At 50.1% G+C, this 23,481-nt stretch overlaps 1 protein-coding gene across 3 annotated transcripts in view; it reads right to left on the reverse strand.

Annotated features, from left to right (window-relative positions):
- Positions 1–18,206, reverse strand: part of P2RY6 (pyrimidinergic receptor P2Y6) — a 135,104-nt gene extending 116,898 nt beyond the window's left edge. For all 3 annotated transcript variants that reach the window (XM_063951206.1, XM_063951205.1, XM_063951207.1), the window contains exon 1: positions 17,883–18,206. The gene's annotated coding sequence lies outside the window, so the exon portion shown is untranslated. The remainder of the gene's footprint in view (positions 1–17,882) is intronic.
- Positions 18,207–23,481: the final 5,275 nt, after the last annotated feature.

The following is a 23,481-nucleotide window of genomic DNA, read 5'->3' on the forward strand; positions in this document are numbered from 1 at the left end:
CATCCTAAAGACTAAGCCTAACCCCCCCCCCTAGTGCTAAACTCTATCCTTCCCACAGCCTAACCCTCCTCATCCTATAGCCTAACCCTAACCCTCCCCCCTAGTGCTAAACTCTATCATTCCTGCAGCCTAACCCACCTCATCCTATAACCTAACCCTAACCCTTCCCCACTAGTGCTAAACTCTATCCTTCCCACAGCCTAACCCTCCCCATCATATAGCCTAACCCTCCCCCTAGTGCTAAACTCTATTCTTCCCACAACCTAACCCTCCCCCTAGTGCTAAACTCTATCCTTCCCGCAGCCTAACCCTCCCCATCCTATAGCCTAATCCTAACCTTCCCCCCCAGTGCTAAACTCTATCCTTCCCGCAACCTAACCCTCCCCTAGTGCTAAACTCTATCCTTCCCGCAGCCTAACCCTCCCCATCCTATAGCCTAATCCTAACCCTCCCCCTAGTGCTAAACTCTATCCTTCCCGCAGGCTAACCCTCCTCATCCTAAAGACTAAGCCTAACCCGCCCCCCTAGTGCTAAACTCTATCCTTCCCGTAGCCTAACCCTCCTCATCCTATAGCCTAACCCTAACCCTCCCCCTAGTGCTAAACTCTATCCTTCCCGCAGCATAACCCTCCTCATCCTATAACCTAACCCTAATCCTCCCCCTAGTGCTAAACTCTATCCTTCCCGCAGCCTAACCCTCCTCATCCTATAACCTAACCCTAACCTCCCCCCCCTAGTGCTAAACTCTATCATTCCCGCAGCCTAACCCTCACCCCCTAGTGCTAAACTCTATTTTTCCGGCAACCTAACCCTCCTCATCCTATAGCCTAACCCTTCCCCCCTAGTGCTAAACTCTATCCTTCTGGCAACCTAACCCTCCTCATCCTATAGCCTAACCCTAACCCTCCCCTAGTGCTAAACTCTATCCTTCCCGCAACCTAACCCTCCTCATCCTATAGCCTAACCCTAATCCTCCCCCTAGTGCTAAACTCTATCCTTCCCGCAGCCTAACCCTCCCCATCCTATAGCCTAAACCTAACCTTCCCCCCAGTGCTAAACTCTATCCTTCCCACAACCTAACCCTCCTCATCCTATAGCCTAACCCTCCCCCTAGTGCTAAACTCTATCCTTCCCGCAGCCTAACCCTCCCTATCCTATAGCCTAACCTTAACCCTCCCCCTAGCGCTAAACTCTATCCTTCCCACAGCCTAACCCTCCTCATCCTATAGCCTAAACCTACCCTTCCCTCCAGTGCTAAACTCTATCCTTCCCGCAGCCTAACCCTCCCCATCCTAAAGACTAAGCCTAACCCCCCCCCTAGTGCTAAACTCTATCCTTCCCACAGCCTAACCCTCCTCATCCTATAGCCTAACCCTAACCCTCCCCCCTAGTGCTAAACTCTATCATTCCTGCAGCCTAACCCACCTCATCCTATAACCTAACCCTAACCCTTCCCCACTAGTGCTAAACTCTATCCTTCCCACAGCCTAACCCTCCCCATCATATAGCCTAACCCTCCCCCTAGTGCTAAACTCTATTCTTCCCACAACCTAACCCTCCCCCTAGTGCTAAACTCTATCCTTCCCGCAGCCTAACCCTCCCCATCCTATAGCCTAATCCTAACCTTCCCCCCCAGTGCTAAACTCTATCCTTCCCGCAACCTAACCCTCCCCTAGTGCTAAACTCTATCCTTCCCGCAGCCTAACCCTCCCCATCCTATAGCCTAATCCTAACCCTCCCCCTAGTGCTAAACTCTATCCTTCCCGCAGGCTAACCCTCCTCATCCTAAAGACTAAGCCTAACCCGCCCCCCTAGTGCTAAACTCTATCCTTCCCGCAGCCTAACCCTCCTCATCCTATAGCCTAACCCTAACCCTCCCCCTAGTGCTAAACTCTATCCTTCCCGCAGCATAACCCTCCTCATCCTATAACCTAACCCTAATCCTCCCCCTAGTGCTAAACTCTATCCTTCCCGCAGCCTAACCCTCCTCATCCTATAACCTAACCCTAACCTTCCCCCCCTAGTGCTAAACTCTATCATTCCCGCAGCCTAACCCTCACCCCCTAGTGCTAAACTCTATCCTTCCGGCAACCTAACCCTCCTCATCCTATAGCCTAACCCTTCCCCCCTAGTGCTAAACTCTATCCTTCTGGCAACCTAACCCTCCTCATCCTATAGCCTAACCCTAACCCTCCCCTAGTGCTAAACTCTATCCTTCCCGCAACCTAACCCTCCTCATCCTATAGCCTAACCCTAATCCTCCCCCTAGTGCTAAACTCTATCCTTCCCGCAGCCTAACCCTCCCCATCCTATAGCCTAAACCTAACCTTCCCCCCAGTGCTAAACTCTATCCTTCCCACAACCTAACCCTCCTCATCCTATAGCCTAACCCTCCCCCTAGTGCTAAACTCTATCCTTCCCGCAGCCTAACCCTCCCTATCCTATAGCCTAACCCTAACCCTCCCCCTAGCGCTAAACTCTATCTTTCCCACAGCCTAACCCTCCTCATCCTATAGCCTAAACCTACCCTTCCCTCCAGTGCTAAACTCTATCCTTCCCGCAGCCTAACCCTCCCCATCCTAAAGACTAAGCCTAACCCCCCCCCTAGTGCTAAACTCTATCCTTCCCACAGCCTAACCCTCCTCATCCTATAGCCTAACCCTAACCTTCCCCCCTAGTGCTAAACTCTATCATTCCTGCAGCCTAACCCACCTCATCCTATAACCTAACCCTAACCCTTCCCCACTAGTGCTAAACTCTATCCTTCCCACAGCCTAACCCTCCCCATCATATAGCCTAACCCTCCCCCTAGTGCTAAACTCTATTCTTCCCACAACCTAACCCTCCCCCTAGTGCTAAACTCTATCCTTCCCGCAGCCTAACCCTCCCCATCCTATAGCCTAATCCTAACCTTCCCCCCCAGTGCTAAACTCTATCCTTCCCGCAACCTAACCCTCCCCTAGTGCTAAACTCTATCCTTCCCGCAGCCTAACCCTCCCCATCCTATAGCCTAATCCTAACCCACCCCCTAGTGCTAAACTCTATCCTTCCCGCAGGCTAACCCTCCTCATCCTAAAGACTAAGCCTAACCCGCCCCCCTAGTGCTAAACTCTATCCTTCCCGCAGCCTAACCCTCCTCATCCTATAGCCTAACCCTAACCCTCCCCCTAGTGCTAAACTCTATCCTTCCCGCAGCATAACCCTCCTCATCCTATAACCTAACCCTAATCCTCCCCCTAGTGCTAAACTCTATCCTTCCCGCAGCCTAACCCTCCTCATCCTATAACCTAACCCTAACCTTCCCCCTAGTGCTAAACTCTATCCTTCCCACAGCATAACCCTCCCCATCCTATAACCTAACCCTAATCCTCCCCCCCTAGTGCTAAACTCTATCCTTCCCACAACCTAACCCTCCCCATCCTATAGCCTAACCCTCCCCCCCTAGAGCTAAACTCTATCCTTCCCGCAACCTAACCCTCCTCATCCTATAGCCTAACCCTTCCCCCCTAGTGCTAAACTCTATCCTTCCCGCAACCTAACCCTCCTCATCCTATAACCTAACCCTTCCCCCCTAGTGCTAAACGCTATCCTTCACACAACCTAACCCTCCTCAACCTATAGCCTAACCCTTCCCCTAGTGCTAAACTCTATCCTGCCCGCAACCTAGCCCTCCTCATCCTGTAGCCTAACCCTAACCCTCCCCCCCTAGTGCTAAACTCTATCCTTCTGGCAACCTAACCCTCCTCATCCTATAGCCTAACCCTAACCCTCCCCCCCTAGTGTTAAACTCTATCCTTCCCGCAACCTAACACTCCTCATCCTATAACCTAACCCTAACCCTCCCCCCTAATGCTAAACTCTATCCTTCTGGCAACCTAACCCTCCTCATCCTATAACCTAACCCTTCCCCCCTAGTGCTAAACTCTATCCTTCCCGCAGCCTAACCCTCCTCATCCTATAGCCTAACCCTAACCCTCCCCCTAGTGCTAAACACAATCCTTCTGGCAACCTAACCCTCCTCATCCTATAAGTTAACCTAACCCTTCCCCCCTAGTGCTAAACTCTATCCTTCCCGCAGCCTAACCCTCCACATCCTATAGCCTAACCCTAACCCTCCCCCCCTAGTGCTAAACTCTATCCTTCCGGCAACCTAACCCTCCTCATCCTATAGCCTAACCCTCCCCCTAGTGCTTAACTCTATCCTTCCCGCAACCTAACCCTCCTCATCCTATAACCTAACCCTTTCCCCTTAGTGCTAAACTCTATCCTTCTGGACACCTAACCCTCCTCATCCTATAGCCTAACCCTTCCCCCCTAGTGCTAAACTCTATCCTTCTGGCAACCTAACTCTCCTCATCCTATAGCCTAACCCTAACCCTCCCCCTAGTGCTAAACTCTATCCTTCCCGCAACCAAACCCTCCTCATCCTATAGCCTAACCCTAATCCTCCCCCTAGTGCTAAACTCTATCCTTCCCGCAGCCTAACCCTCCCCATCCTATAGCCTAACCCTAACCTTCCCCCCCTAGTGCTAAACTCTATCATTCCCGCAGCCTAACCCTCACCCCCTAGTGCTAAACTCTATCCTTCCGGCAACCTAACCCTCCTCATCCTATAGCCTAACCCTTCCCCCCTAGTGCTAAACTCTATCCTTCTGGCAACCTAACCCTCCTCATCCTATAGCCTAACCCTAACCCTCCCCTAGTGCTAAACTCTATCCTTCCCGCAACCTAACCCTCCTCATCCTATAGCCTAACCCTAATCCTCCCCCTAGTGCTAAACTCTATCCTTCCCGCAGCCTAACCCTCCCCATCCTATAGCCTAAACCTAACCTTCCCCCCAGTGCTAAACTCTATCCTTCCCACAACCTAACCCTCCTCATCCTATAGCCTAACCCTCCCCCTAGTGCTAAACTCTATCCTTCCCGCAGCCTAACCCTCCCTATCCTATAGCCTAACCCTAACCCTCCCCCTAGCGCTAAACTCTATCCTTCCCACAGCCTAACCCTCCTCATCCTATAGCCTAAACCTACCCTTCCCTCCAGTGCTAAACTCTATCCTTCCCGCAGCCTAACCCTCCCCATCCTAAAGACTAAGCCTAACCCCCCCCCTAGTGCTAAACTCTATCCTTCCCACAGCCTAACCCTCCTCATCCTATAGCCTAACCCTAACCCTCCCCCCTAGTGCTAAACTCTATCATTCCTGCAGCCTAACCCACCTCATCCTATAACCTAACCCTAACCCTTCCCCACTAGTGCTAAACTCTATCCTTCCCACAGCCTAACCCTCCCCATCATATAGCCTAACCCTCCCCCTAGTGCTAAACTCTATTCTTCCCACAACCTAACCCTCCCCCTAGTGCTAAACTCTATCCTTCCCGCAGCCTAACCCTCCCCATCCTATAGCCTAATCCTAACCTTCCCCCCCAGTGCTAAACTCTATCCTTCCCGCAACCTAACCCTCCCCTAGTGCTAAACTCTATCCTTCCCGCAGCCTAACCCTCCCCATCCTATAGCCTAATCCTAACCCTCCCCCTAGTGCTAAACTCTATCCTTCCCGCAGGCTAACCCTCCTCATCCTAAAGACTAAGCCTAACCCGCCCCCCTAGTGCTAAACTCTATCCTTCCCGCAGCCTAACCCTCCTCATCCTATAGCCTAACCCTAACCCTCCCCCTAGTGCTAAACTCTATCCTTCCCGCAGCATAACCCTCCTCATCCTATAACCTAACCCTAATCCTCCCCCTAGTGCTAAACTCTATCCTTCCCGCAGCCTAACCCTCCTCATCCTATAACCTAACCCTAACCTCCCCCCCCTAGTGCTAAACTCTATCATTCCCGCAGCCTAACCCTCACCCCCTAGTGCTAAACTCTATCCTTCCGGCAACCTAACCCTCCTCATCCTATAGCCTAACCCTTCCCCCCTAGTGCTAAACTCTATCCTTCTGGCAACCTAACCCTCCTCATCCTATAGCCTAACCCTAACCCTCCCCTAGTGCTAAACTCTATCCTTCCCGCAACCTAACCCTCCTCATCCCATAGCCTAACCCTAATCCTCCCCCTAGTGCTAAACTCTATCCTTCCCGCAGCCTAACCCTCCCCATCCTATAGCCTAAACCTAACCTTCCCCCCAGTGCTAAACTCTATCCTTCCCACAACCTAACCCTCCTCATCCTATAGCCTAACCCTCCCCCTAGTGCTAAACTCTATCCTTCCCGCAGCCTAACCCTCCCTATCCTATAGCCTAACCCTAACCCTCCCCCTAGCGCTAAACTCTATCCTTCCCACAGCCTAACCCTCCTCATCCTATAGCCTAAACCTACCCTTCCCTCCAGTGCTAAACTCTATCCTTCCCGCAGCCTAACCCTCCCCATCCTAAAGACTAAGCCTAACCCCCCCCTAGTGCTAAACTCTATCCTTCCCACAGCCTAACCCTCCTCATCCTATAGCCTAACCCTAACCCTCCCCCCTAGTGCTAAACTCTATCATTCCTGCAGCCTAACCCACCTCATCCTATAACCTAACCCTAACCCTTCCCCACTAGTGCTAAACTCTATCCTTCCCACAGCCTAACCCTCCCCATCATATAGCCTAACCCTCCCCCTAGTGCTAAACTCTATTCTTCCCACAACCTAACCCTCCCCCTAGTGCTAAACTCTATCCTTCCCGCAGCCTAACCCTCCCCATCCTATAGCCTAATCCTAACCTTCCCCCCCAGTGCTAAACTCTATCCTTCCCGCAACCTAACCCTCCCCTAGTGCTAAACTCTATCCTTCCCGCAGCCTAACCCTCCCCATCCTATAGCCTAATCCTAACCCTCCCCCTAGTGCTAAACTCTATCCTTCCCGCAGGCTAACCCTCCTCATCCTAAAGACTAAGCCTAACCCGCCCCCCTAGTGCTAAACTCTATCCTTCCCGCAGCCTAACCCTCCTCATCCTATAGCCTAACCCTAACCCTCCCCCTAGTGCTAAACTCTATCCTTCCCGCAGCATAACCCTCCTCATCCTATAACCTAACCCTAATCCTCCCCCTAGTGCTAAACTCTATCCTTCCCGCAGCCTAACCCTCCTCATCCTATAACCTAACCCTAACCTTCCCCCCCTAGTGCTAAACTCTATCATTCCCGCAGCCTAACCCTCACCCCCTAGTGCTAAACTCTATCCTTCCGGCAACCTAACCCTCCTCATCCTATAGCCTAACCCTTCCCCCCTAGTGCTAAACTCTATCCTTCTGGCAACCTAACCCTCCTCATCCTATAGCCTAACCCTAACCCTCCCCTAGTGCTAAACTCTATCCTTCCTGCAACCTAACCCTCCTCATCCTATAGCCTAACCCTAATCCTCCCCCTAGTGCTAAACTCTATCCTTCCCGCAGCCTAACCCTCCCCATCCTATAGCCTAAACCTAACCTTCCCCCCAGTGCTAAACTCTATCCTTCCCACAACCTAACCCTCCTCATCCTATAGCCTAACCCTCCCCCTAGTGCTAAACTCTATCCTTCCCGCAGCCTAACCCTCCCTATCCTATAGCCTAACCCTAACCCTCCCCCTAGCGCTAAACTCTATCTTTCCCACAGCCTAACCCTCCTCATCCTATAGCCTAAACCTACCCTTCCCTCCAGTGCTAAACTCTATCCTTCCCGCAGCCTAACCCTCCCCATCCTAAAGACTAAGCCTAACCCCCCCCCTAGTGCTAAACTCTATCCTTCCCACAGCCTAACCCTCCTCATCCTATAGCCTAACCCTAACCCTCCCCCCTAGTGCTAAACTCTATCATTCCTGCAGCCTAACCCACCTCATCCTATAACCTAACCCTAACCCTTCCCCACTAGTGCTAAACTCTATCCTTCCCACAGCCTAACCCTCCCCATCATATAGCCTAACCCTCCCCCTAGTGCTAAACTCTATTCTTCCCACAACCTAACCCTCCCCCTAGTGCTAAACTCTATCCTTCCCGCAGCCTAACCCTCCCCATCCTATAGCCTAATCCTAACCTTCCCCCCCAGTGCTAAACTCTATCCTTCCCGCAACCTAACCCTCCCCTAGTGCTAAACTCTATCCTTCCCGCAGCCTAACCCTCCCCATCCTATAGCCTAATCCTAACCCACCCCCTAGTGCTAAACTCTATCCTTCCCGCAGGCTAACCCTCCTCATCCTAAAGACTAAGCCTAACCCGCCCCCCTAGTGCTAAACTCTATCCTTCCCGCAGCCTAACCCTCCTCATCCTATAGCCTAACCCTAACCCTCCCCCTAGTGCTAAACTCTATCCTTCCCGCAGCATAACCCTCCTCATCCTATAACCTAACCCTAATCCTCCCCCTAGTGCTAAACTCTATCCTTCCCGCAGCCTAACCCTCCTCATCCTATAACCTAACCCTAACCTTCCCCCTAGTGCTAAACTCTATCCTTCCCACAGCATAACCCTCCCCATCCTATAACCTAACCCTAATCCTCCCCCCCTAGTGCTAAACTCTATCCTTCCCACAACCTAACCCTCCCCATCCTATAGCCTAACCCTAATCCTCCCCCTAGTGCTAAACTCTATCCTTCCCGCAGTCTAACCCTCCTCATCCTATAGCCTAATCCTAACCCTCCCCCTAGTGCTAAACTCTATCCTTCCCACAGCCTAACCCTCCCCATCCTATAGCCTAACCCTCCCCCGTAGTGCTAAACTCTATCCTTTCCGCAGCCTAACCCTCCCCATTATATAGCCTAATCCTCCTGCCAGTGTTGAACTATCCTATTACTAGCCAAATCCTAACTCATCGAAAAGATTATGAGTGCGCTGTCAGCGGCAGCCTGTATAGGGGGGGTCAGCCCCTAATGAATAATGTATAGAAGTGTGAATAGTGTACTGGCGCTGGCTGTTAGTCCAATAAGGGGCGATAAATAAGTGTAATAAAATTATCCACAATTTATTAAACAACCATTAAGAAAATATAATAAAAGTTTAAAACTGTTACAGTTCTCAACCTAAACTGGATTGACACAATTTCTATGTCTGTAATGAATTGTTGACAGATAGATACAACTGACCAGAGCCGGCGCATACCACTCAGCAAAGGGATGCAGTGCAGGGAGGCGCCAGGAATGGAGAGGCGCTCTCCCTGCTCTGCATTCCTGTACTGAGCTGACATCCCCCTGCTGCTGCTGCTGCGCCAGTCACACTCTATGACAGGCAGCAGGGCCAGCGCCAGCAGCATGAAGCCTCCGAGTCCTCTCCCCCTCGCCTGTGTCAGTGCAGTGTGCTGACCTAAAAGGGGGTGGAGCTCCATGGAACTGGGGGGCGGAGCTACACAGGACCAGGCTGAACAGGAGGATGATCTACTCCCGCTTCGGCCAGCAGACTTCCTTAGGTAAGAGGATTGAAAGAGAGTGAGTGAGTGAAAGTGTGTGTGTATGTGTAATATATGTGTGACTGTGTATGTGTGTAATGTATGTACAGTATGTATGTGTGTGTGTGTGTGTGTGTGTGTGTGTGTGTGTGTGTGTGTGTGTGTGTGTGAGACTGTGCGGCATATTGTGTGTAAGCGTCACTGCCACAGGGGGCCTTGCGTGTGTAAGTGTCACTGGTAAAGGGGGCGTTGCGTGTTTGTAAGCATCACTGCTACAGGGGGTGTTGCGTGTGTGAGCGTCACTGGTACAGGGGGCATTACGTGTGTAAGCGTCACTGGTACAGGGGGCGTTACATGTGTATGCTGTGTTACGTGTGTTAGCGTAACTAATACAGGGGGTGTTACATGTGTAAGCGTTACTGGTACTGGGATGTTACGTGTGTAAGCAACACTACTATAAGGGGCGTTACGCGTGTAAACGTCACTGGTACAGGGGGCGTTACGTGTGTAAGTGCCACTGGTACAAGGGCATTACGTGTGTATGCGTCACTGGTACAGGGTGGCGTTACATGTGTAGGCGTTACGTCATTGGTAAAGTGGGCGTTACGTGTGTAAGCATCACTGGTACAGGATGGCATTATGTGTGTAAGCGGCACTGGTACAGGGGGCATTACGTGTGTAAGCGTCACTGGTACAGGGGGCGTTACATGTGTATGCTGTGTTACGTGTGTTAGCGTAACTAATACAGGGGGTGTTACATGTGTAAGCGTTACTGGTATTGGGATGTTACGTGTGTAAGCAACACTACTGTAAGGGGCGTTACGCGTGTAAACGTCACTGGTACAGGGGGCGTTACGTGTGTAAGTGCCACTGGTACAAGGGCATTACGTGTGTATGCGTCACTGGTACAGGGTGGCGTTACATGTGTAGGCGTTACGTCATTGGTAAAGTGGGCGTTACGTGTGTAAGCATCACTGGTACAGGATGGCATTATGTGTGTAAGCGTCACTCATACAGGGGGCGTTATTTGTGGAAGCGTCACTGGTACAGGGAGCATTATGTGTATACGTGTCACTGCTTTGTAAAGTATGGGAGGGCGCAAATGTATAGTTTGCAGGAGGGCGCCGAACACCCTAGCACCGGCCCTGCAACTGACCACTTGATTGTCTCAAATTACTGTACACGACTTCTGGTTAGGGCTCATTCCTCAGTAGCCATTGGTTTGCTTAAATATGTAGTGTTACCCAGTTCTTTGCAGATGTAATCCCCAGAGGATCTCAATTGCGGCTGTAGATCCAGATGGCAATAGGGGGGGGATTCCGGGTCAAAAGTCAAACACTTTGAAAAGTCCAATAGAGGCAAAGGAGTCCAATTAGTACCAGAGGGAGCAGAGATGAATGCAATGCTGGTGGTCAGATGTTGAGAAGCTCAACGCGTTTCGCTGGACTGATGGCTGCCAGCTCCCTCTGGTACTAATTGGACTCCTTTGCCTCTATTGGACTTTTCAAAGCGTTTAATAAAACGTATAATAGCGTTTTATGGTTGTTTAATAAATTGTGGATAATTTTATTACACTTATTTATCGCCCCTTATTGGACTAACAGCCGGCGCCAGTATACTATTCACAAATCCTAACTCATCCCCTAGTGCTTAACCCTAACCTCCCCTCCACAGAAAAACCCTACTCCTCCCCCTAGTGCCTAACCCTAATCCTCCTGCCCACAGCATAACCCTCCCTCTAGTGCCTAACCCTCCGGCTGCTTTGCCCAGTCCCTCCCCTCCCACAGCCTAATCCTAACCCTCCCTCTAGTGCCTAACCCTCCCGCTGCTTTGCCCAGTCCCTCCCCTCCCACAGCCTAATTCTAACCCTCCCTCTAGTGCCTAACCCTAACCATTGGCGTATCTACAATGGGTGCAGTGTGTGCAGTGCACACAGGCCCCAGGGGGGCCCACACTGCACCCATGCTTAATTACTTACCTTTCAGGAGTCCTGCAGCCACAGCAAAAATCACAGGCAAAATGGCCGCCGCGCATGCACAGTAGTGATTTGTCACCAGAACATGGCGAGCGCCATGTTTTCAGATACCCGTGCATGCGCAGTAGACTCTGGCACAATGCCAGGGACTACTACGCTGTAGAGAGGAGGGGCCCCACCCGGTGTCTGCATTCGGGCCTGCTCCTCTGTCAAAACGCCCCTTCCCCTCCCGCAACCGAACCCTCCCCCTAGTGCCTAAGCCTAACCCTCCACTGCTGCTCCGTGCAGAACGTTTACATCCTCTCCAGCAGACCTATTGGTCCTCCCAGTACTAATGTGATGACCAATGGCCTGTAATGCTTAGGAGGGAAGGGCGCGGGGTCACTGTTAGTCTATGGTAGTTTTGCTCAGAGCTCTTTCCCCTGGCAGCAGTTAGGCTACAATAGCCACAAAGCGAAGCAGGTGGCTGAGTACAGTAAGAAGTACCCAGTAATCACTCCGCCATATGACAACATACACCAGTCACTGTATGTACAGAATACTCGCTGTTACTGCACATGGGTGGTCATTCCGAGTTGTTCGTTCGCTAGCTGCTTTTAGCAGCATTGCACACGCTAGGCCGCCGCCCTCTGGGAGTGTATCTTAGCTTAGCAGAATAGCGAATGAAAGATTAGCAGAACTGCTAATAAATAATTCTTTGCAGTTTCTGAGTAGCTCCAGACCTACTCACAGATTGCGATCAGCTCAGTCCGTTTAGTTCCTGGTTTGACGTCACAAGCACGCCCTGCGTTCGGCCAGCCACTCCCCCTTTTCTCCAGCTACTCCCGCGTTTTTCCCTGACACGCCTGCGTTTTTTTAAAACACTCCCGGAAAACGCTCAGTTACCACCCAGAAACGCCCCTTTCCTGTCAATCACTCACCGATCAGCAGTGCGACTGAAAAGCGCCGCACGAACAACAGCAAAACTGCTAAGTTTTTAGTTAAATAACTAAACGCATGCGCCCTGCGTACAATGCACATGCGCATATAGCAACAAATCGCAGCATAGCGAAAATCGGCAACGAGCGAACAACTCGGAATGACCACCATTGTCCTAGTGGAGGAGGGCAGTGCAGGGACCGTTCGGATAACCACAACACATTACACAACATCTGGCACACAGTACAGAGACAAGGGTAAGTAAACACGTCATGCCACACAGTGAAGTCCTTTGTGAGATGTCAGTCACCAGTCTCCCCCCGCGGCTGACACAGTCCCCGTATAAAGTTCACGCTCTTTTGCTTTTTCTGAATAGACATTTTTTCTCGCTCACCACATTCCTGGCATCCAGTGGCTGTCAGGAAAACCTCAGGAACAAAATCCAATAAACAGATAAGAGACGGCGATACGGTATAAAATACTTACTGCGCAAATCACTGCGCCAGTCACTTAGAGGAAGTTCTGAACTGCTGGCTGGCGTTCAAGTGGTTTCTATCCCCCCCCCAACCCAAAGTAACATCACAAGTGCGTCTCCACTCACTCAGCAGCTCCGGTCCTGTCTGTCTGTCCGCCCGCCCGCCCGGGGCACTGGCTCACTGGATGCTATTGTTCTCATCGGTCATTCTGTTGTATAGGTATCGCACGGTATGAGCTTTTTGTTATATGGGATCAGTATGATTTACCAGCAGCTGGGGTGCCGACCGTCTATATACCGACAACGGTATGCTGACCGCCAGAATCCCGACAGCCGTCAAATTAACTGCATCCCGTTATATGTGAATGGTTTTTATTTTATTTCCCTGTATGGCTCTACAGACATTTTGTGGCACCATGTCAGCAAAGAATCATAATAATAATAATAATAATAATAGTAATAATAATTGTACATATTTGTAGTACTTGATAAACAGGTGATATAAACTCCTGGAAATAATATCCAGTTGTAAAGCTGAAGATTTATTGCTCTTAAATAACGCTTGCACAGGACACCATTTTTTTTTTTCTGGGGAAAAAAACAACAAAAAAACAAAACGCTGAGACGAAACCACTGTTGGTTTCTGCGATCCAAAGACGCAGCATCACATTCTCTGCATGACCATCGGACATTTGAATCACCCTGAGGTTCCCCAGGATATCCACCAAACCATGCAGCCAGTGAAACTGCGACGAGGAGGCAATCATTGGCTTTGACATGCCCAAAAACGGGCTCGGCAACCTCCCCAACGGCTGCCACCTGTCACTCTCCTGCCGCCTGCAGCTGCACTGCGACCGACGTTCCAGGACTTCATCTGCACATGCGCAGGTCATTAAACATCAGAGATTTATGTAAATATTGAGTTTTATGGTAATCTCTGGATCTGGCTCACAATTAGTTATTTCATGTATAATGGCCCTCATTCCGAGTTGTTCGCTCGCAAGCTGCTTTTAGCAGCTTTGCACACGCTAAGCCGCCGCCTACTGGGAGTGAATCTTAGCATAGTAAAATTGCGAACAAAAGATTCTCAAAATTGCGATTACACACATCTTAGCAGTTTCTGAGTAACTTCAACCTTACTCGGCATCTGCGATCAGTTCAGTGCTTGTCGTTCCTGGTTTGACGTCATAAACACACCCAGCGTTCGCCCAGACACTTCTCCGTTTCTCCAGCCACTCCCGCGTTTTTCCCAGAAACTGTAGCGTTTTTTCCCACACGCCCATAAAACGGCCTGTTTCCGCCCAGAAACACCCACTTCCTGTCAATCACACTCCGATCGCCTGAACGAAGAAAAAGCTGTGAGTAAAATACCTAACTGTATAGCAAATTTACTTGGCGCAGTCGCAGTGCGAACATTGCGCATGCGCACTAAGCAGAAAATCGCTGCGATGCGAAAAAAATTACCGAGCGAACAACTCGGAATGACCCCCATTATTCAGTTCAGTAAATCTAGATATAATATTTATAACGACAAATGCAGACTTTAATTGCACTTTAATGGGCACCTAGCACTCATGTATTGTCTTCTTGCAGTTTCTGCACAGGCCGCACAGAAACATCCGGAGGCGCTGGTAAGAGGCGGTAACGTTACAATGTAGCCTCTGTCTGTGGAACGCGAGGTTGCGCGCAATAATCACGTGTGTCATATAAAACTTTGTTTCCTCCGATTTCTACATGATTCTTTTTCAGTTAAATACAATACGGTAAAATCATCCCATTACATGTTACGCCTCATTCCGCCCCTTCTCTAGAAGGACTCAGAGCGGCCATATCATTCTCCTGCCCCACAGTGAGGTTTATCCTGCACTTATATAATTATGGGTCTAGACATACAAATTGCTGTATATATTTTGCTTTGGCCCCTTGTGCATTCACACATCGCTGGGTAATAGCACAGATACATCCAAATCCGCAGAACATTACATCCACAGATGATCCCACCCTGCAATCTGCCCGTAATTGTTGCTCCTCATTAAACACAAGTTATTTGGTGAAAGGGACCGTTGTCTGCTTCCACCTTGTATTTTATATATATATATATATATATATATATATATAATACTCTGATTTGTCCTGTAACCGTAAACACTGTAGGATCCGGCCTTGCAGTATAGTTGGGAAGCGGTCAGCATCCTGGCGGTCGGGAACACTGACTGACCGCCGACAACCCGAAGGTAAGTAAAGGGATGACGGTTAGTGTTTCGGGTTAGGCACTAGAGGGGTGAATAGCTGCAGCCACCACCACTCCCCCTCCCCCCCCCCCCCCTCCCGCCTGAGTGTTAGCCATAGCCACCATCACCGGTGACTTAGTGGTCTATTTATTAAAATTATTTTTACTAAAATAATGTGAAAAGGGTGTGAAAACACCCTTTTTCACTTTATTTTAGTATCACCTGAATGTATTAAAGGGCATTAGGAGCAGTTTTCACGAAAAACTGCTCCAAACCCTTTAATTCACTGTTTTTTAGTAACCCACATCACACTCCCCATACTTATAATGGGAAATGTGATCTGACCAGATTTACTAAAAAAAAAAAATGTGAAAAAATACCGCAGTGTGCCCTATGATAATCTCACCAGCTCAGGCTGGCGAGTTCACAGGGCAGCACTGTGAAAAGCACCGTTTTGCCCAGCTTTCTCTGTGCCTGGCAGAGAGAGCTGAGCTGGGACCCGGCAGAGTGATCAGCTATGTGTGTCCGATGGATCACCGCAGCACACAGGATCCGGCGCCGGGCTGCCCAGCAGGGACAGCGCGGACCGGCTCCCTGGACTGGTGAGTACATTGCTCTCCTGGGGGTGGGGGGGGATTGTTCCGCAGCGTGCAGGGGTAGTCGTGATGGGGGGAGGTCAACCCTGCTGCGGCGGTAGCGGCGATGTTGGCAGGGGCGGCGCATGCGCAGCAGGACATCGGGGTATTTTTTTAAGAAAAATACCCCGATGATGCTGCGGAGTATCATCGCAGGGACAGAGCTTGACTGCAAGCTCTGTCCCTGCACGTGATAATTGACACATCCCTGCAATATAATCAATTATCGCAGTGCGAGTTGGGGCGATTTTATCACCTGTCATCCGCATCCTGGATTAGCCCTACCCGCCACCCCTACTATCTTAGCCCTAGCCACCAATCCAGACGGGTTAGGGTAGAGGACAGGGGAGGGGTAAAATAATTACCCCACCCCCTGTCGGCATTCTAGGTGTCGGGATGCCGGTGTCGGTCATGTGACCACCGGGATCCTCTATCAGTCCTGTAACAGACAACAGTGGGATGTAGTTACGAGACCGACGTTCAGAATCCCAGCAGTCAGCATAGCGACGTCGGGATTCAGACCGCCAGAATGCCGACAGGGGCTCGAGGGCTATTGTAATTTGTGGGTGTTCACGACACCCATAGAGTGGGAATAAAACTTGTGGCGAGCGCAGCGACCCACCAAGCCCGCAAGGGGCTTCGTTGCGTTTGCCGCCCTGTCGGCTTTCTGGTTGGTCTTACATGCCCACCGCCATACGGCCTTGCAGTGTAATTGCTGTCAGATGCTCTGTACCTCGTTGAGGTATCAGTACTCCTGCAGGTGCCTCTTGTCCAGTAACAGCGGAGGATGCTCAGTATACAAATACATATGTTATAACCTAGTCACTGCCACAGCACTTTCTTGTAACAGGAAACTTAGTACAAGTCCCATAAATTATATCCAGGTTCTGGTCCATTTTATACCGATTTATGGCCAATTACTCAGACTGTGTATTACAGGTGTTACAGGTGTTGGGTAAATAGAGAGAAGTGCAATAAATCACTTCACACGCTGTAATGACTTAGCAGCACCACCCAGAGCTGTGTAATAATAACTGACCTGTCACAGTCATTTTTACATTATAATTATTATTTTTGATTTTGTATATGGGTGGTCATTCCGAGTTGATCGCTAGCTGAAAATGTTCGCTGCGCAGCGATGATGCAAAAAAACAGCACTTCTGCGCATGCGGCGCAATGTGCACATGAGACGTACTTTCACAAAGGCCGATGTAGTTTCACACAGGGTCTAGTGAAGCTTTTCAGTTGCACTGGTGGCCGCAGAGTGATTGACATGAAGTGGGCGTTTCTGGGTGTCAACTGACCGTTTTCAGGGAGTGTTCGAAAAAACGCAGGTGTGTCAGGAAAAACGCAGGCTTGACTGGGCGAACGCTGGCCGTGGTTGTGACGTCAAATCCGGAACTGAACAGTCTGAAGTGATCGCAAGCGCTGAGTAGGTCTGAAGCTGCTCTGAAACTGCACAAAATAATTATGCAGCCGCTCTGCGATCCTTTCGTTCACACTTCTGCTAAGCTAAGATACACTCCCAGAGGCCGGCGGCTTAGCGTTTGCACGGCTGCTAAAACCTGCTAGCGAGCGATCAACTCGGAATGACCCCCAATGTAATTTATTGATCGTGGAGTGGAGCCATCACTTACACGCCGAGGAGGCAACATACTGTGGGCTGATCCAATGAGCACATGGCCAATCTGTAAACCAGGGTACCACGGACATAGGTACCTCAGTCACCTCACAGGTGATTGGCTGCCCCCTGGCTCCGCCTACAACATGGCAGATACACTTTAGATAAATTCCCATATTGCGCCGAACACTTATGACACATACATCATTAAAAAAAACAACAGACCACAATGAGGAAACTGTGACCTGTAAGAGCAGACAGCACAGCAAGCACAGTTTGATAAATATATAATATTTCATTCAATTGCAAGTATTATAATTGTCCATTATTACTTAGCATTGCCCATTATTACGTCCATTATTACAGGGGTAGGCAACCTGCAGCAATCCAGCTGCTGTGGAACTACACATCCCAGCATGCACTGCCACAGTACCTACCCGGGTGTTATTACATACTGATAGCAATACCTTTAATAAAGACTGTAATCAGACAGCTGTAGTTAGCATGACTGCCTTCCACAGTGATAACCGTCTCTATTCTATAATTATATTTCTAGTATTATTACCCAACCAGAACTCCTAGCGCCAGTTCATTGACAGATAAAGCCAGCCCAAGTTTTCCCAGTGGGAAAAGAAGTGTGAAAGCAGAATCAATTCTTGCCCTGAGAAATGCAGCCAGGACAACAAAGTTGCCACTCACCTTCCCAGTACATCGGAGCTCCGGATCCCAGAGTATCTCCTGTTATCAGGCTGTCACTATGAGACTTCTGGTTCCCCATTCTGCAGCATTGTGCGCTGCTGTGTCTGTGTCTTGTTGATATTTTGATAGAAGTAGAAGCTGCTTCCAAATCCGCCAAGGTCATGCAATGCAATCTGATCCCTATAAAAGTTGGTGGTATGTGAATCACAGCCCAGGGAGACACCCTCTATCCTCTTAATTTAACCCTGCAAATGGGAAGACATTTCCTGCCGCAGAAGCACATGGACACTCTCTGCCAGCAGCTCAGTACTGAGCACTGAGCAGATCTCTGCTGCCTCCCAGCTCTATAAGTCTCTGAAGTTTCACCCTCCCTCCCCTTTCTCACACAGGAGCACAATACAGTACAGTAGGAGTGGACTACTAGTGACCCCAGGGTGCGATTTGCAACATTGACCCTGGATGGTGCCGCTGCCACCCTAGGGGCAGATAGAGGGTCAGGAGCTGCCGCCTCTGCTTCTCCTATTGTTATGTGTTAGCATTTTAATTGTCGTATTGTATACATGTTCCCCCCAGAACATTTCATGTAGCCTCAGGTTTTTCATGCGGCCTCAGGTTTTTCATGCGGCCTCAGGTTTACCCGAGTTCCTTCTAGGAATCGGGTGTGGTTCATCAAATCGACAGTATCTAGGTCGACAATGTTTAGGTCGACCACTATAGGTCGACAGTCACTAGGTCGACATGGATGGAAGGTCGACAGGGTTTCTAGGTCAACATGTGCTAGGTCGACAGGTCTAAAGGTCGACATGATGATTTTTTTTTTGTGTTGTTTTCTTCGTAGAGTGACCAGGATCCCAAATCGCTTCGCTCGCCATGCTTCGGGCATGGTGCCTTCGCTTCGCTCGGCACAGATTACCGTTCCAATCGTAGTCCACGTGGATCGTTAAGTATGAAAAAATTCAAAAAAAGAAAAAAAAAGTGAAAAACTCATGTCGACCTTTAGACCTGTCGACCTAGCACATGTCGACCTAGAAACCCTGTCGACCTTCCATCCATGTCGACCTAGTGACTGTCGACCTATAGTGGTCGACCTAAACATTGTCGACCTAGATACTGTCGATCTTCAGACCGGATCCCCTAGGAATCACCCTGCATGTCCAGACACACCCTCCGACCCATCAAATAACATTAAAGCTCAATTTAGCTGCAAAGATTAAAGACAATAAATTTAATGGGATTTTTACGGCGCTGTGGAACCCTTGTGGCGCCTTATAATAAATAAACAATATTAATAAACGGGTGGAAATAATGCAGGTAGAGACGCAGGCAAATGGTGTGATGATATAAAGGAGGATTAATGAGAGGTCACCATGGTTCGGAGCTGATCACCTCCCTCTGCTGAGGAATTCCTGCTATCTGTCCTGTTTCCCATCCTTCTCCAGCAAAACACGTTGTCTCCTATCACCCCAGTCCTGGAATGTAGGGGTGTGCCTGTATTGCAGCAGACTGGGGAAGCTTTCTCACACTGCAGGTGTGTGTGTGGGGGTCAGCAGCACAGCATAAGGAACTTATTTTCTGGGTTACTGGCATCTCCAGCACTGAGGAAAGTAATATACATGTGTGTGGAGGAGATGTCTAGGTGTGTGAGGGCTTAGAGAGCGTCTCGGGTGTCGCTTGAGGCAACATGCTGTGCAGCTCACTCTGGAATGCACTGTGGATTAGTATGTCCTCCACTCCAATGTAGGTTAAGGCCCCCTGTGGGTATATATCGCAGCCTATGGCTCCTTATACTGTGCTATGTTCAGCAGACGTTACAGGATCTGAGCACACAGCACTTAGCAGAGCAGTAACAGGTCACTCTGCACTCTCAGTGACTCCGGCTCACAGACACAAAATATATGTTGGAGCTTTGGTTAAGTCCTTTGAGTACTGACATGTGAATCTCATACATATACAGATGGAGCCCTGCTTATCTATCCCTTTAATAGGAGTCATTGAGCCAGTGCTGTCGGACTTAATCCCCTGCTGTAATGATTTAGGGGGTAATTCAGAGTTGATCGTAGCAGCAAGTTTGTTAGCAGTTGGGCAAAACCATGAAAACCATGGGGGTCATTCCGAGTTGATCGTAGGCCTGCAAAATTTCCATAGACATGCGGGGGGACGCCCAGCACAGAGCTATCCCACCCCGCATGTCAGTTGCGGCGCCGGCGCAGTTCTGACCCGATCGCGCCGCCTCGATAAACTGCAGCGTGCGATTGGGTCAGAATGACCCCCAATGTGTACTACAGGTGTGGCGGTATCCGGACTCCAGGTCGACAGCACAAAGGTCGACACACCTTAGGTCGACGCCAATTGGTCGACACACCTTAGGTCGACATGGACAAAAGATCAACATGGACAAAAGGTCGACAGGAACAAGGTCGACATGGAAAAAGGTCGACATGAGTTTTTCACTTTTTCTTTTTTTTGAACCTTTTCATACTTAACGATCCACGTGGACTACGATTGGAACGGTAAAGTGTGCCGAGCGAAGCGGTAGCGGAGCAAAGGCACCATGCCCGAAGCATGGCGAGCGAAGCGAGCCATGCGAGGGGACGCCGTGCACTAATTGGGGTTCCCGGTCACTCTACGAAGAAAACGACACCAAAAAAACATAAAAAACTCACGTCGACCTTTTTCCATGTCGACCTTGTTCCTGTCGACCTTTTGTCCATGTCGACCTTTTGTCCATGTCGACCTAAGGTGTGTCGACCAATTGGCGTCGACCTAAGGTGTGTCGATCTTTGTGCTGTCGACCCTCAGTCCCAGACTCGGTGTGGCAGATGTAACATGTGCAGAGAGAGTTAGATTTGGGTGGGTTGTTTTGTTTCTGTGCAGGGTAAATACTAACTGCTTTATTTCTTTATTTTTACACTGCAATTTAGATTTCAGTTTGAACACACAGCACCCAAATCTAACTCTCTCTGCACATGTTACATCCGCCCCACCTGCACTGCACATGGTTTTGCCCATTAGCTAACAAATTTGCTGCTGCGATCAACTCTGAATTAGGCCCTTAATCCCCTGCTGTATTGTTCTCTCTGTATTGTATTGTAGCTGAGACCAATAGATGAAAGGTTTATGCTAATAAGCCTTGGTGCACCAGTGAAGACTAGATGAGCGAGGCTCCATCTGTATAGGGTAGGATTCAGTGGTGTCAATGCAAGCAACCAATATTTTCAGGCAAGTCGCACCGTGCATGTATCCCCATGATGATAGATAGATAGATAGATAGATAGATAGATAGATAGATAGATAGATAGATAGATAGATAGATAGATAGATAGATAGATAGATAGATAGATAGATAGATAGATAGATAGATATTTTATTGTCATTGTTAAAAAGAACAACGAAATTAAGATCTGGGACATCCACATAACAATTACAAATCACCAGTCAAGTTAAGATGGATGATGAGATGTTCTTGTTCTAATACACCTGAAACGTCTGCCAGATGGAAGAAGAGAGAAGGTGCAATGGTTAGGATGATAACAATTATGCACAATGCCATTTCCCTAGCAGAGGCAGTTCTCAATCTACTGTATACTGTAGCTGGGTGATGCCAAAAGAATTTGGATGCAGTTTCAGTAGGTGTTCCTGGGAGGTAATGAGGGTGGGGGAGCTAGCCAGATACAGGTGTGTCATAGCTAGCAATGGTGTCTTCTGCCGCAATTACACTGACCATGTTCAGACGGACATTCTGCTCCTCCATAGGGCTGCTGCACTGTCTGATGGTGTGACCAATGGTGCGTCTTTGTGCAGTGGAGGAATAGCACCAGGGTTGGTGGGTGTCTCAGGAGGAAGACCATCAGCTGTGGCTTTATCTTAAAGATGCAATCACGCTGCGGCAAAAGAGGCAGTCACAGCTGCAATAGTCTGCACCTCTAAATCAGCTTAGACAGGGATGGAACCCATGGACCGGCCTCATAGCAAAACTGGGGAGGAATCATATATGGAGGTACAGGGCCGGTGCTAGGGTGTTCGGCGCCTCCCTGCAAACTATTAATTTGCGCCCTCTCTCCCATGTGTTTGATGGTGCAGCGGTGGCAGGTCCGTGAGGCTACTGCCAGCGGCTCTGTGCCCACAGTGCATATGCACTGTGCCAGGCACCACTGGCACAGTGTTAGTTACGGCCCTGTGCATGGTATCTAGGGGAGGGCGGCACAGTGGCTGTGAGAGAACACGTGGGGGTGGGGTCGACACAGCAACTGAGTGACACAGTGACTGGGACTGAACACAGAGGGGGGGATTGTGACATAATGACATAACACAAACTGGGGGAGGGGGGTGACAGAGTGACGTGACATAGTGACAGAACACGGGGGGGGGCACAGTGACAGAACGTTGGGGGTGACAGTGACAGAACACGGGGGGGGCGTGACACAGTGACAGAACACGGGGGTGGTGGTGACACAGTGACAGAACACGGGGGTGGTGGTGACACAGTGACAGAACACGGGGGTGGTGACACAGTGACAGAACACGGGGGGGGGGGTGACGCAGTGACAGAACATGGGGGGGAACACAGTGACAGAACATGGGGGGGATACACAGTGACAGAATACGGGGGTGACACAGTGACAGAACACGGGGGGGATACACAGTGACAGAACACGGGGGGGATACACAGTAACAGAACACGAGGGGGGAGTGACGCAGTGATAGAACACGAGGGGGAGTGACGCAGTGATAGAACACGAGGGAGGTTGACACAGTGACAGAACACGAGGGGGAGTGACGCAGTGATAGAACACGAGGGGGAGTGACGCAGTGATAGAACACGAGGGGGAGTGACGCAGTGATAGAACACGAGGGGGAGTGACGCAGTGATAGAACACGAGGGGGAGTGACGCAGTGATAGAACACGAGGGGGAGTGACGCAGTGATAGAACACGAGGGGGAGTGACGCAGTGACAGAACATGGGGGGGAACACAGTGACAGAACATGGGGGGATACACAGTGACAGAACACGGGGGGGATACACAGTGACAGAACACGGGGGGAGTGACGCAGTGATAGAACACGAGGTAGAGTGACGCAGTGATAGAACACGAGGGAGGTTGACACAGTGACAGAACACGAGGGGGAGTGACGCAGTGATAGAACACGAGGGGGAGTGACGCAGTGATAGAACACGAGGGGGAGTGACGCAGTGATAGAACACGAGGGGGAGTGACGCAGTGATAGAACACGAGGGGGAGTGACGCAGTGATAGAACACGAGGGGGAGTGACGCAGTGATAGAACACGAGGGGGAGTGACGCAGTGACAGAACATGGGGGGGAACACAGTGACAGAATACGGGGGTGACACAGTGACAGAACACGGGGGGGGTGACACAGTGACAGAACACGGTGGGGATACACAGTGACAGAACATGGGGGGATACACAGTAACAGAACACGAGGGGGGTTGACACAGTGACAGAACACGGGGGGGATACACAGTGACAGAACACGAGGGGGAGTGGCGCAGTGATAGAACACGAGGGGGAGTGACGCAGTGATAGAACACGAGGGGGAGTGACGCAGTGATAGAACACGAGGGGGAGTGACGCAGT

The sequence above is a fragment of the Pseudophryne corroboree genome, chromosome 2 (genome assembly GCF_028390025.1).
Source record: "Pseudophryne corroboree isolate aPseCor3 chromosome 2, aPseCor3.hap2, whole genome shotgun sequence".
In the NCBI taxonomy this organism is placed as follows: Eukaryota; Metazoa; Chordata; class Amphibia; order Anura; family Myobatrachidae; genus Pseudophryne; species Pseudophryne corroboree.